Consider the following 13022-nt stretch of genomic DNA (forward strand, 5'->3'; position numbering starts at 1 on the left):
CGGTTGTGAATACTGTGCATGATTCCACAGGGTAAGCAGCTGGGTGTGTGCTAAGAGTCTGCTTCTGCACAAAAAAAATAGCTCCCCCTTTCCTACTAATGCAACTGTAAAATTACCAGAGCAATACGCAATAAATCTCTGCCTGTAATTCCTCTTTGCACACAGAGTCATGTTTTCATATTAGTCAGAAAACGAAATTTCTTTGCCAATTTGAAAGCACACTTACTACTCTTTTTTTTGGCAAGTGATAAGTACTTTTACAGTCTGACACATTTTGAATCCACTTTTCATATTCTTAAAAAAGCACATGTCCAAACAGCTTTTTCAGACCAGAAAAATCTGTAACCTGGGTGACTGACTACACTCCAGCAAGGGCAACCAGCCTTAGTGATGCTGAATGTATTTGCATTACTGACTGCAATCTCAAACCCCACTCGGTTGTGAATACTGTGCATGATTCCACAGGATAAGCAGCTGGCTGTGTGCTAAGAGTCTGCTTCTGCACAAAAAAAATAGTTCCCCCTTTCCTACTAATGCAACTGTAAAATTACCAGAGCAATATGCAATAAATCTCTGCCTGTAATTTCTCTTTGCACACAGAGTCATGTTTTCATATTAGTCAGAAAACGAAATTTCTTTGCCAATTTGAAAGCACACTTACTACTCTTTTTTTTGGCAAGTGATAAGTACTTTTACAATCTGACACATTTCTAATCCACTTTTCAGATTCTCAAAAAAGCACATGTCCAAACAGCTTTTTGAGACCAGCAACATGTGTAACCTGGGTGACTGACTACACTCCAGCAAGAGCAACCAGCCTTAGTGATGCTGAATGTATTTGCATTACTGACTGCAACCTCAAACCCCACTCGGTTGTGAATACTGTGCATGATTCCACAGGATAAGCAGCTGGCTGTGTGCTAAGAGTCTGCTTCTGCACAAAAAAATAGTTCCCCCTTTCCTACTAATGCAACTGTAAAATTACCAGAGCAATACGCAATAAATCTCTGCCTGTAATTCCTCTTTGCACACAGAGTCATGTTTTCATATTAGTCAGAAAACGAAATTTCTTTGCCAATTTGAAAGCACACTTACTACTCTTTTTTTTGGCAAGTGATAAGTACTTTTACAGTCTGACACATTTCTAATCCACTTTTCAGATTCTCAAAAAAGCACATGTCCAAACACCTTTTTGAGACCAGCAACATGTGTAACCTGGGTGACTGACTACACTCCAGCAAGGGCAACCAGCCTTAGTAATGCTGAATGTATTTGCATTACTGACTGCAACCTCAAACCTCACTCGGTTGTGAATACTGTGCATGATTCCACAGGATAAGCAGCTGGCTGTGTGCTAAGAGTCTGCTTCTGCACAAAAAAAATAGTTCCCCCTTTCCTACTAATGCAACTGTAAAATTACCAGAGCAATACGCAATAAATCTCTGCCTGTAATTCCTCTTTGCACACAGAGTCATGTTTTCATATTAGTCAGAAAACGAAATTTCTTTGCCAATTTGAAAGCACACTTACTACTCTTTTTTTTGGCAAGTGATAAGTACTTTTACAGTCTGACACATTTCTAATCCACTTTTCAGATTCTCAAAAAAGCACATGTCCAAACAGCTTTAGGAGACCAGCAACATGTGTAACCTGGGTGACTGACTACACTTCAGCAAGGGCAACCAGCCTTAGTGATGCTGAATGTATTTGCATTACTGACTGCAACCTCAAACCCCACTCGGTTGTCAATACTGTGCATGATTCCACAGGATAAGCAGCTGGCTGTGTGCTAAGAGTCTGCTCCTGCATAAAAAAAATAGTTCCCCCTTTCCTACTTATGCAACTGTAAAATTACCAGAGCAATACGCAATAAATCTCTGCCTGTAATTCCTCTTTGCACACAGAGTCATGTTTTCATATTAGTCAGAAAACGAAATTTCTTTGCCAATTTGAAAGCACACTTACTACTCTTTTTTTTGCCAATTGATAAGTACTTTTAAAGTCTGACACATTTTGAATCCACTTTTCAGATTCTTAAAAAAGCACATGTCCAAACAGCTTTTTGAGACCACCAACATGTGTAACCTGGGTGACTGACTACACTCCAGCAAGGGCAACCAGCCTTAGTGAACCAGAATGTATTTGTATTACTGACTGCAACCTCAAACCCCACTCGGTTGTGAATACTGTGCATGATTCCACAGGATAAGCAGCTGGCTGTGTGCTAAGAGTCTGCTTCTGCACAAAAAAATAGCTCCCCCTTTCCTACTAATGCAACTGTAAAATTACCAGAGCAATACGCAATAAATCTCTGCCTGTAATTCCTCTTTGCACACAGAGTCATGTTTTCATATTAGTCAGAAAACGAAATTTCTTTGCCAATTTGAAAGCACACTTACTACTCTTTTTTTTGGCAAGTGATAAGTACTTTTACAATCTGACACATTTCTAATCCACTTTTCAGATTCTCAAAAAAGCACATGTCCAAACAGCTTTTTGAGACCAGCAACATGTGTAACCTGGGTGACTGACTACACTTCAGCAAGGGCAACAAGCCTTAGTGATGCTGAATGTATTTGCATTACTGACTGCAACCTCAAACCCCACTCGGTTGTGAATACTGTGCATGATTCCACAGGATAAGCAGCTGGCTGTGTGCTACGAGTCTGCTTCTGCATAAAAAAAATAGCTCCCCCTTTCCATCTAATGCAACTGTAAAATTACCAGAGCAATACGCAATAAATCTCTGCCTGTAATTCCTCTTTGCACACAGAGTCATGTTTTCATATTAGTCAGAAAACGAAATTTCTTTGCCAATTTGAAAGCACACTTACTACTCTTTTTTTTGGCAAGTGATAAGTACTTTTACAGTCTGACACTTTTTCAATCCACTTTTCATATTCTTAAAAAAGCACATGTCCAAACAGCTTTTTCAGACCGGAAACATGTGTAACCTGGGTGACTGACTACACTCTAGCAAGGGCAACCAGCCTTAGTGATGCTGAATGTATTTGCATTACTGACTGCAACCTCAAACCCCACTCGGTTGTGAATACTGTGCATGATTCCACCGGATAAGCAGCTGGCTGTGTGCTAAGAGTCTGCTTCTGCATAAAAAAATAGCTCCCCCTTTCCATCTAATGCAAATGTAAAATCACCAGAGCAATACCAAACAGCTTTCTGAGACCAGCAACATGTGTAACCTGGGTGACTGACTACACTCCAGCAAGGGCAACCAGCCTTAGTGATGCTGAATGTATTTGCATTACTGACTGGAACCTCGAACCCTAAAAGTATTCCTTATTTATACCAGTACAGCTTATTTTATGGTGAAAACATAGTCCATATTATTTTACATGTTCCTCACATTTAAATTTCTCCCAAAACACAAAATGATAAACACAACTTCAACAAAAGGAATTCCAATGCTATTATTCATTTCTTAATTTACCATATACATCCCCTCTCAAACTCTTAACTCACCTTTAAAATTAGTTAGTTGTGAAAGAAATGTGGCACTCAAACAACAGATTATCAGAGCCAGGATCTCTGTTCTGTACACCTCTCTCCTCTCAGCAGAACCAGATAAGGGCAAAGTTTCCCTCTCTTTTTCCACACATATACATGTTAGGTTCAAATCTCAGTGCTTCCCCCTTTTTTTCAACTGTAATCACACATTTCTATTGGTTGAAAACCAACCCTTTTCAAAAAGTACCCTTCCCCCAACTTGACTTCAGCCTAGTACCCTTCCCCCAACTTGACTTCTGCCTGCTCCCATAGCAACAGCTCATGGAACACTGCTGTCTACAGTCAGGTCAGAAGTTCACCACACAATGTTTCATTTTCAATGAGCAAGAGTGCTTGACTTTTCTAACCTAACAGCAAATCCATACTAATGTTCTTTGGTAACACATTTTTCTGTACCAATACAAATCATGCTTCTATAAATTGACACACACAGCCTAGTTTTTAGTGTAGAATGGTATGAAACAGCCAATGAGTTCATTTTATTTTAAAAAAAATATGTATGCCTCCATTTCCAAACTGTCTTTCAATTCATTTTCCCATTCTACTGAAATACACCTCCTGAGTGTATCCAGATCTCCTTGGAAGATGTTCACAGTGTGGATTGTAGGGCACAGCTATGTCTTCTGGAGTGAAAGGTTTGCAGAGAAAACAGGTATGGTGAGAGACCTTGCTTTGCCAAATGTAGACATTAAATGGATTGGTCAGAGAGGGTTAAAGTGGCACCAATTAATGCCATTGGTGAAATCCTTCATGCAAATCCAACACCCTGACCTCATAATAGTGCACTGTGGTGGCAATGACCTAGGCACTTTGACTGGGGTAGGTCTGGAAATGCTTATGAAGGAGACCTTTGCACAACTGTTTTCACTTTTCCCTAAAACTGCCTTTGTGTTTTCTAACATATGCCAAAGGCAAAAATGGAACTGGTCCAATCATTTTTGTCCACAGATTGACAAAGCAAGAAAGCACGTCAACAAATCTGTTTCTGCTTTCCTCCGTGACTATGGTATGGGTTCCATTTACCACAACAACTTGCGTTACGAAATGCAAGACATTTATAGAGGAGATGGTGTACACTTCACTGATGAAGGGAACAGAGTCTTCCTCTTGAACCTTATACTCTGCATCGATACTTACTTGTAGGTACCACTAAAAAGTCACTTAATAAACACAACGGCTCTTTTTAGAGCCCCCTAATATCTAAACACTTAAATCTGCATTTCATTTCATTTTTTTTTTTTTTTTTACCGTACGCGTACGGTGAGCTTACCGTACGCGTACCCCGCGATTTTTTTTAAAATTAATAAATGTTTTTTTTGTACTTTTCTGTCCTTCTTTGACCCCCTTTCAAATGTTAGGGGGTCTGTAACTCTCTTCCTTGCCCCCTTTTCAAGTTCTCACCCTTTTTTTTCTGAGTGAAACACACAAAATGGTGGCCGCCGCTTCCTGGTTTCGACCGATTCGAATGTTTACTAAGATCTAACAGCCAATCAGAATCGCGCTCGCGCACGTCACCGTACGCGTACGGTAAGCGCACCGTAAGCTGGCTCATATATATATATTGATTTAAAGGCTATTTTCTCAGACTCTACTGAACAGATTTACACCAAACCTACAAAAGGCACTTCCTTGACCTGTAGACTACCTCTCTGCCAAATTTCAAGGAACTCTGTTCAGCCGTTCGGGCTGTAGCTGTGTCTAAAGGTCCTATGGAAAAATGCATGGGAAAAACGCGTTTTGGGACCCCCCTTTTATCTCAGCCCCCGCTTGACGAATCCCCCCGAGACTTTCAGGGTAGGAGCGGAGCGTAGCGCCCCATTAGTTTTGAAAATTTCGCGAGGATTCGTCGACCGGCGCCAAAGTTATTCCAAATAAAATGTTGCGGTTTTCCTATGGAAACAGGGTCCTAACTATAACTACCTACGGGCGACCGCCAGTAGGTAATATATATATATATATATGTATTCACTGAAAAAACCATAGGTTTCACACACGTTATAGTTAGGAATTAGCATTTAAAAAAACGTGCAAATTCACTGAAAAAACCATAGGTTTCACACATGTTATAGTTAGCGGAAATTTTACTGATAAAAAACCAATGAAATTCCCCCGTTATAGTTAGTGCAGGAAACTATAACTCACGCGACCGCAATCCTCTGCTGATGCTAATACTGTATTTAGACACTTATTTGCCCATGTCTTCTTCCATAAATTTTTAGCTATACATATATTACAAATATTTTTTTTTCATAAAGACACATATGTCATCAGCAGAAGATTGCGGTCGCGTGAGTTATAGTTTCCTGCACTAACTATAACGGGGGAATTTCATTGGTTTTTTATCAGTAAAATTTCCGCTAACTATAACATGTGTGAAACCTATGGTTTTTTCAGTGAATTTGCACGGTTTTTTAAATGCTAATTCCTAACTATAACGTGTGTGAAACCTATGGTTTTTTCAGTGAATTTGTACGGTTTTTTAAATGCTAAGTTACTTTACGCCATTCGTGGCGTGCGTTCCCACTTAACGCAGTTCGTTCCGTGCACGCACGGTGCGCTTCGCGCACCGTGCGCGCACAGTGAGCACGCGGTGCGCTTCGCGCACCGCGCGCCCACTTTACGCAGTTAGTGCCGTGCACGCACGGTGGGCACGCGGTGCGCTATGCGCACCGCGTGCCCACGTTACGCTAGATGGGCCATGTACGCACGATGCGCTTCGCGCACCGTGCGCACATGGAGGACATATTATGCGCTTCCTTGTGATAGGTAATCTGTTGAAATTTTTTTGGGAAATGCTGTGCTCTTATATGCCATGCACAAATGGTGGCCTTCGGCCACCATTTGCACACGGGGTGGAGAGAGTGGGGTTTTTTTTTTTTAATAATTTTTTACCGTAAGCGTACGGTAAGCGTAATCGGCGAAATTTTCGAAAAATAAAAAATTACCGTTTTTTGCCTTGGGGGATCTTTGAAGACTCAACTAACATGGTTATGTGCATGGGCGCTGTCTAAACAGCCCCTTTATATGTTTTTGCCATTTGTTTATCAGCTCCCCCCTCAGAGTGCGAGAGAGAAAATGGCGGCCGCCGCTTCCTGGTTTCGACCGATTCGAATGTTTACTAAGATCTAAGGGCCAATCAGAATCGCGCTCGGGCACGCCACCGTACGCGTACGGTAAGCGCACCGTAAGCGCACCGTAAGCTGGCTCAGATATATATATTGATTTAAAGGCTATTTTCTCAGAATCTAATGAACAGATTTACACCAAACCTACAAAAGGCACTTCCTTGACCTGAGGACTACCTCTCTGCCAAATTTCAAGTAATTCTGTTCAGCCGTTCGGGCTGTAGCTGTGTCTAAAGGTCCTATGGAAAAATGCATGGGAAAAACGCGTTTTGGGACCCCCCTTTTATCTCAGCCCCCGCTTGACGAATCCCCCCGAGACTTTCAGGGTAGGAGCGGAGCGTAGTGCCCCACCTATTTTGAAAAATTCGCGAGGATTCGTCAACCGGCGCCAAAGTTATTCAAAATAGAATGTTGCGGATTTCCTATGGAAACGTGGTCCTAACTATAACTACCTACTGGCGACCGCCAGTAGGTAATTAACATCGAAATTTAATTTGAATTAGTATGTGACTCTTGAAGTGTTTGTGTCACACTATGAATGTATTATATCAATAATGATGACATTGGTATCTTTCCAAGAAGGCTGCCACAGTAACGTTGATGTTGGGGGCATTGATTGGATGAGTCCCTTTTCGATTTTGGAAACACACAACCGAGAAGTGTATTTAAACATGGAGAATGTATATGTATACGAGCGTGAACAAGGCATAAAGCTGAAACGCGTCGTTTTTTACCCTGCCATTAAAACTATTTGCAGCATTTCGAGTGTCCGAGTTTCTTCCTGGATTGGAGAAGAGTTTTGGAATATATATATATATATATATATATATATATATATATATATATATATATATATATATATATATATATATATATATATACATACATATATATATATATTCGTTACAGCGTCTGCTTGATAGTTTAATACAGACTCCAGCACGCTCGGGGTTGCTTTAATGCCAGTTTATTCAGACTGCAAACGGGTAGGTGACGCGTTTCAACAGCCTCCGCTGTCTTTTTCAAACCTAAAATCGCCACCAATTTTTTCCCTTTATATACCAGTGAAATTCTTAAAGTGACAGTGCAATTTTAGCAGCAAAGTAATACATTTCTTTTTAAACAAAAGTGACAGTGCAATGTACTTTTCTCCAAGCATGGCAGCTGCAGTAAACTTAGAACAGTGTATGGTTAAGAAATCTTGAAAAGATCTTAAAAAGAAAGAAAGAAAAAGGGGAATTATTCTGATCATCTCATCACACGGGTACTTTTTCTTTCATATTCATCCAACATCATTCATAGGTGTACATGTAGATCTTCTTCAGTATTGTGCCCAAAGAGACTCTTACTATTGAATCTGAGAATGTATTGTGATTCAAGCTGTCTCAGGCATCTCTCTCTATTGCCCCCTCGTAATCTTTGTTGAACTTGATCGATTACACAGCAATGTAGACCTTCCAGCTTGCCACTATGAAATTCATGGAAGTGTCTAGCCATGGGGTATGCCTGGTCATTGTTATTAATAGCTTGAATATGTTGTGGAATCTGTTGGTGTACTGGTAAGATTGTGCTACCTATGTATATCTTAGAACAACTGCATCTCAAAATGTACACCACAAATTGACTTTTACATGTTAGAGGCTTCATGATCTCTGCACACTGTTACTGACAGGTAAAAGTACCTATACATTTTTTTCTACATTTGTTATGATCACAAACTTTGTGGTAAAATAAATTTTTTACATTTTCATAAACATCAGATTAACTGAAAAATTAATCGTTTTTCAAAACCTTGTTATGAATACATTCCAATTTTATTTATATTAATTGGATGTCCGTATAGTATATATATATGCTTTACATTGATGTACTAGCGTCAATTTATCCAAAGCAGTGTTATACTTCTTTATACTCAAGCAATGAAGAGTGGATGGTGAATCTTTAGGAACGACATAGAAGTGAACAAGAAAACCCTCCACCAAAAAGGTGACTTTGTTGTGATGAAACAATGTGCTGTAACCTGTGGGAGAACTATCATGAGTAAGCTGTCAAACGGAACGAGGTGAAGAAAAAGGAGTAAGGTAAAGGAAAAAGGAATACCTTGGTCTTTAAGTTTAAAGCACGAAGCGTTGGAGGTTTATAAGTCTGGGGTTAACGCGGTCTGAAAAAGCGAAAGACTGATATTTAGTAAGTAAAGTTACGGGAATTCTGAGTCGATCTCCTCGGACATTAAGCTGACGGGAGCTGTAGGGGACTCTTACCGTATTTAAAAACTGATGGGTTCTAAGTCGCTATCCGCAAAAGTAACGTAGCGAAAAAACAGGAGGTTCTACCAACGGTATTCGCCGTGCACTGGCTGGTAGTTTCATAGTAACATGGCACATAGATAAGCGTCCGAAGTAACGAAGAAAAGACGAGTAAATCTTGCGTTAACTCTCGGTCCCAGTGGACTAGAAACTCACAAGGGCCTCTGTGGAGAAAGAGGTCGCCATCTTGAGAAGGCTTAGAATCTTAAAGGTACGGAAACATAATTCAAATCACTGAGTGAGCGCACTCGATATCTAGATCCGGGAAAAGAGGGAGTGACTGCAGGGGAAGCAGAAGCTTTCAAAAGTCTGTACGTACGGGAGCTCGTGGAATAACAAGGGGCCTCCGAGGGTTGTGCTAATAGCTCATTGCATGATGAAAAGATAAATGAGAAAGATGTTCTATATAATGTGAAAATGAAGTGAAAATAAAATGAAAATAATAATAAAATGAAAATATTAATAAAACCATCGAAAAACACCTGTGTAGTGTTGTCATTTTCATATTGGAAAACAGCGTTTATAGATCATGCTGTACCATCCTGTAACAGTATTTAAATACATTCTCATAGATAACATGCATAGTCTATTTTGTCATTGATTCCCCTATCAATCAGGGTGTCTAGACGTTTTATCCAATACGTCTCTCTTTGTAAAAGGCTTCTAGTGAGATCTGTGTCTGAATGTTGTACAACCCTTTCTAGCACAAAGAACTTTAGTTGGGCGATGCTGTGTCTTTCCTCATTCCAATGAGTGGCTAAACTGCTATTTTTATTCTGAGTTCTTATTGTGCTTTTGTGTTCTGATATTCGCACTTTTATTTTACGTTCAGTTTTTCCTACATATAGTTTTCCACACGGGCACTTCTTTATACAAAAAGGTGACTCTGTTGTGATGAAACAATGTGCTGTAACCTGTGGGAGAACTATCATGAGTAAGCTGTCAAACGGAACGAGGTGAAGATAAAGGAATACCTTGGTCTTGAAGTTTAAAGCACGAAGCGTTGGAGGATTAGAAGTCTGGGGTTAACGCGGTCTGAAAAAGCGAAAGACCGATATTAAGTAAGTAAAGTTACGGGAATTCTGAGTCGATCTCCTCGTACATTAAGCTGACGGGAGCTGTAGGGGAATCTTACCGTATTTAAAAACTGATGCGGATAGCGGCTTAGAACCCATCAGTTTTTAAATGATGTTCCTGAGACAACATTGTAGCATCTCAATCAGCATTTCTGTGTGCCGGTATAATGGGAGGGGGCACGTTTGTAAATAATAGTGCACTGCCCTGACTCCCTGCTCATGTGAAATACTAGTGTACAGGGAGGAGACGTCTAAAGTTATCATAATGTAACTCTCCTCCCACATGATGTCATAGACTTTCTTTAGGAAGTCTCCAGTGTCTTTCATATAGGATGACAAATTCCTCACATAATCCTGCAGGAAGTGATCAAAGAACCTTGAAGTGTTCTCAAATACACTTCCACTTGCAGAAATTATTTGTCTGCTGGTGGTTTCAAAAAATTGTTGTGCACTTTAGGTATAAAATAAAAATACCGTTGTTACTTTTTATAGAAACTCAAATTCTGCCTGCGATATGAGATCAGCCGATCTCCACTGGTCTAATTGGCGATGATAGGTGGAAATGGTGGCTAACAGTGCTTTTTCATCTACCTTTGTATAGCACTGTTTGTCACTGAGTTGTATTTGGGCCTCCTCTTGATACATTGCAAGCGGTCAAAGGACAATGTTCCCGCCCTTACCTGCTTGTCTAACAACTATATCCTGCCATGATTTCAACTTCATAACCAACTTATCATAGCCAATATCTTTTACTTTTGTAATTCTTTTGGCCTGCTGCTCTGTGTGCAACTTTTTAAAATCAAGAACAACCAACTCATTAGAAACATCTATTGCATCTTTAGGGACCATTGGCATGAAAACTGAACGGGGTTTAAACTGAGTACTGAGCTTACTGTATACATTGAGACCCTGTTCCTTCAATAAAATGTCATCCGTACTCCCTTGATCTCCACCCCTTTCTAAACTGTCCATGTCCTTAGGGTGTCCAAAACGGAAATCTGTAATGTTGTTGAGGCACCCACTTCTCTCACAATGTGTTGTTGACCAGATCTAACTATTGCATAATATTTAGCCAATCTTAGTTTTCGTGTAAATTTGAAGCAATCAATACGGGTTTGCACATAATCCATGTCCTCAGGGGCACAGTAAGACGGACCTCGAGACAAGATTTTCGTTTCTTCTCCATTTAATGGTAAATTGGAAAGAGTGATAATGCTGATGTTATTGTCCATTATCTGTTCTTTTTGTTGACCTCTCTCTTTGCCATCTGGTCTTCTTGTTCTCCGTGATCTATGGGCTTTCCTCTTCCTCCCCCTCAGAACGGTTTCCCTTGTCACCGTAAGACCTTCAAATTTCTGCTTCTGTCCCACCGCAAAAAACGCAACTCGTCTTCTACAGTGGGTATGCTGCTGGGCTGCCGTGTTTCATCAATGTCAATTTCTGCCTCTGAACTGAGGTCCAATTCAGACTCCACAATCCGTTGTTTGCAATTGCTTTTGGTGCCTGATGTCATCTTTTGTTGTCTGATGTTCTCAAACCTTTTGGAGAATGTAAAAATCTGGCCCCTCTGGTATTTATATACATATATATTTAAAATGTATGTTATACCAAAAGTGCATAAAGGGGTCAGCCCAGTACAGGGTAGGCCTATAATATCGGCCAAAAATAGTATATTTGAAAATACTTCTAGGTATGTCGATTACTATCTTTAAGAGTTTGTAACTTCCCTACCTACTTATATCAAAGATTCAAATGATTTCCTCCAGAAATTAAGCATGCAATCATGGTCAAATGAATTCTTGTTTTCAACACTAGACATCACATCACTGTACACCAGTATATGGCACCAAGATGGCATCAATGCAGTTGAGTTTTACCTCAATAAAAGACCAATTGAATTATATTCCCACAACAAAGTCCTGTCAAGCATGATTAAATGGTGCTTATATAATAATATCTTTACATTTGATGATGCCATTTTTCAACAGCTACAAGGAGTAGCTATGGGGGCATGCTTCTCCCCCAGTTACACCTGCCTTCATGGGTGCTGGTGGGAGGAGCATGTCCTGTGCAAAGAACATCACAATACATGGGAGAAACATGTGGTGAAATGGTGGAGATATATCGATGACATTTTTGTCATCTGGCGGCGGTCAGTTAGTGAAGCCGAAGAATTTGTCAATAAATTGAATGTGAATAACATGAATTTACAGTTCACGGCACACATAGATCAAGTTAGCACTAGCTTCCTAGACATTAAAGTACAGGCCTCCGCTGACACAATAGAAACTAGTCTATACCGTAAACCTACCGCAGGCAACACCTTACTGCATGCAAAGAGTTTTCACCCGGCACATACCATCACTAGCCTTCCATACGGTGAATTTCTCCGTATCTTTAGAGCCTGCAGCACGGAAAGGGAACTCCAGTACCATCAACAAGCAGCCAAACAGAGATTCTTGGAAAGAGGTTACAACTCGCTTAAACTAGATACAGCCATGAAAAAAGCAAACACAATCGACAGATTAGAGCTACTAATAGGTGCAAAATACCAAGTCAAAGCCAGGCAAATACCAAAACACGGCGGAGGTGCAGACACTAACGCAGACACTACACAGTGTAGATTAATCACCACGTTCAGTAAACAAGCCCAGGACATCAAAACTATTATTAATAAACTATGGCCTATAGTATTGACTGATAGTACCTAGAAAACAGTGCTCCCAGACAAACCCACCTTTAATTTTTTCGAAAAGCATATTCTATGCATAACGATTTGGTTAAAACCAGTCCAGAACTGGATAATAAAACCAGTTGGTTGGTTCCGAAAAAAGGTTTTTACAAGTGTAGCACCTGTCGAGCTTGTAAATTCGGAATCAATACCTGTACATACACTACGCCTTTCTCTTCTACTATCATAGAGTTAAAAGGACACTATACGTGCAGGTCAGAATATGCTGTCTATGTTCTAGAATACATAGGGAGTA

Source organism: Triturus cristatus, chromosome 8 (assembly GCF_964204655.1).
Source record: "Triturus cristatus chromosome 8, aTriCri1.1, whole genome shotgun sequence".
Classification (NCBI taxonomy): domain Eukaryota; kingdom Metazoa; phylum Chordata; class Amphibia; order Caudata; family Salamandridae; genus Triturus; species Triturus cristatus.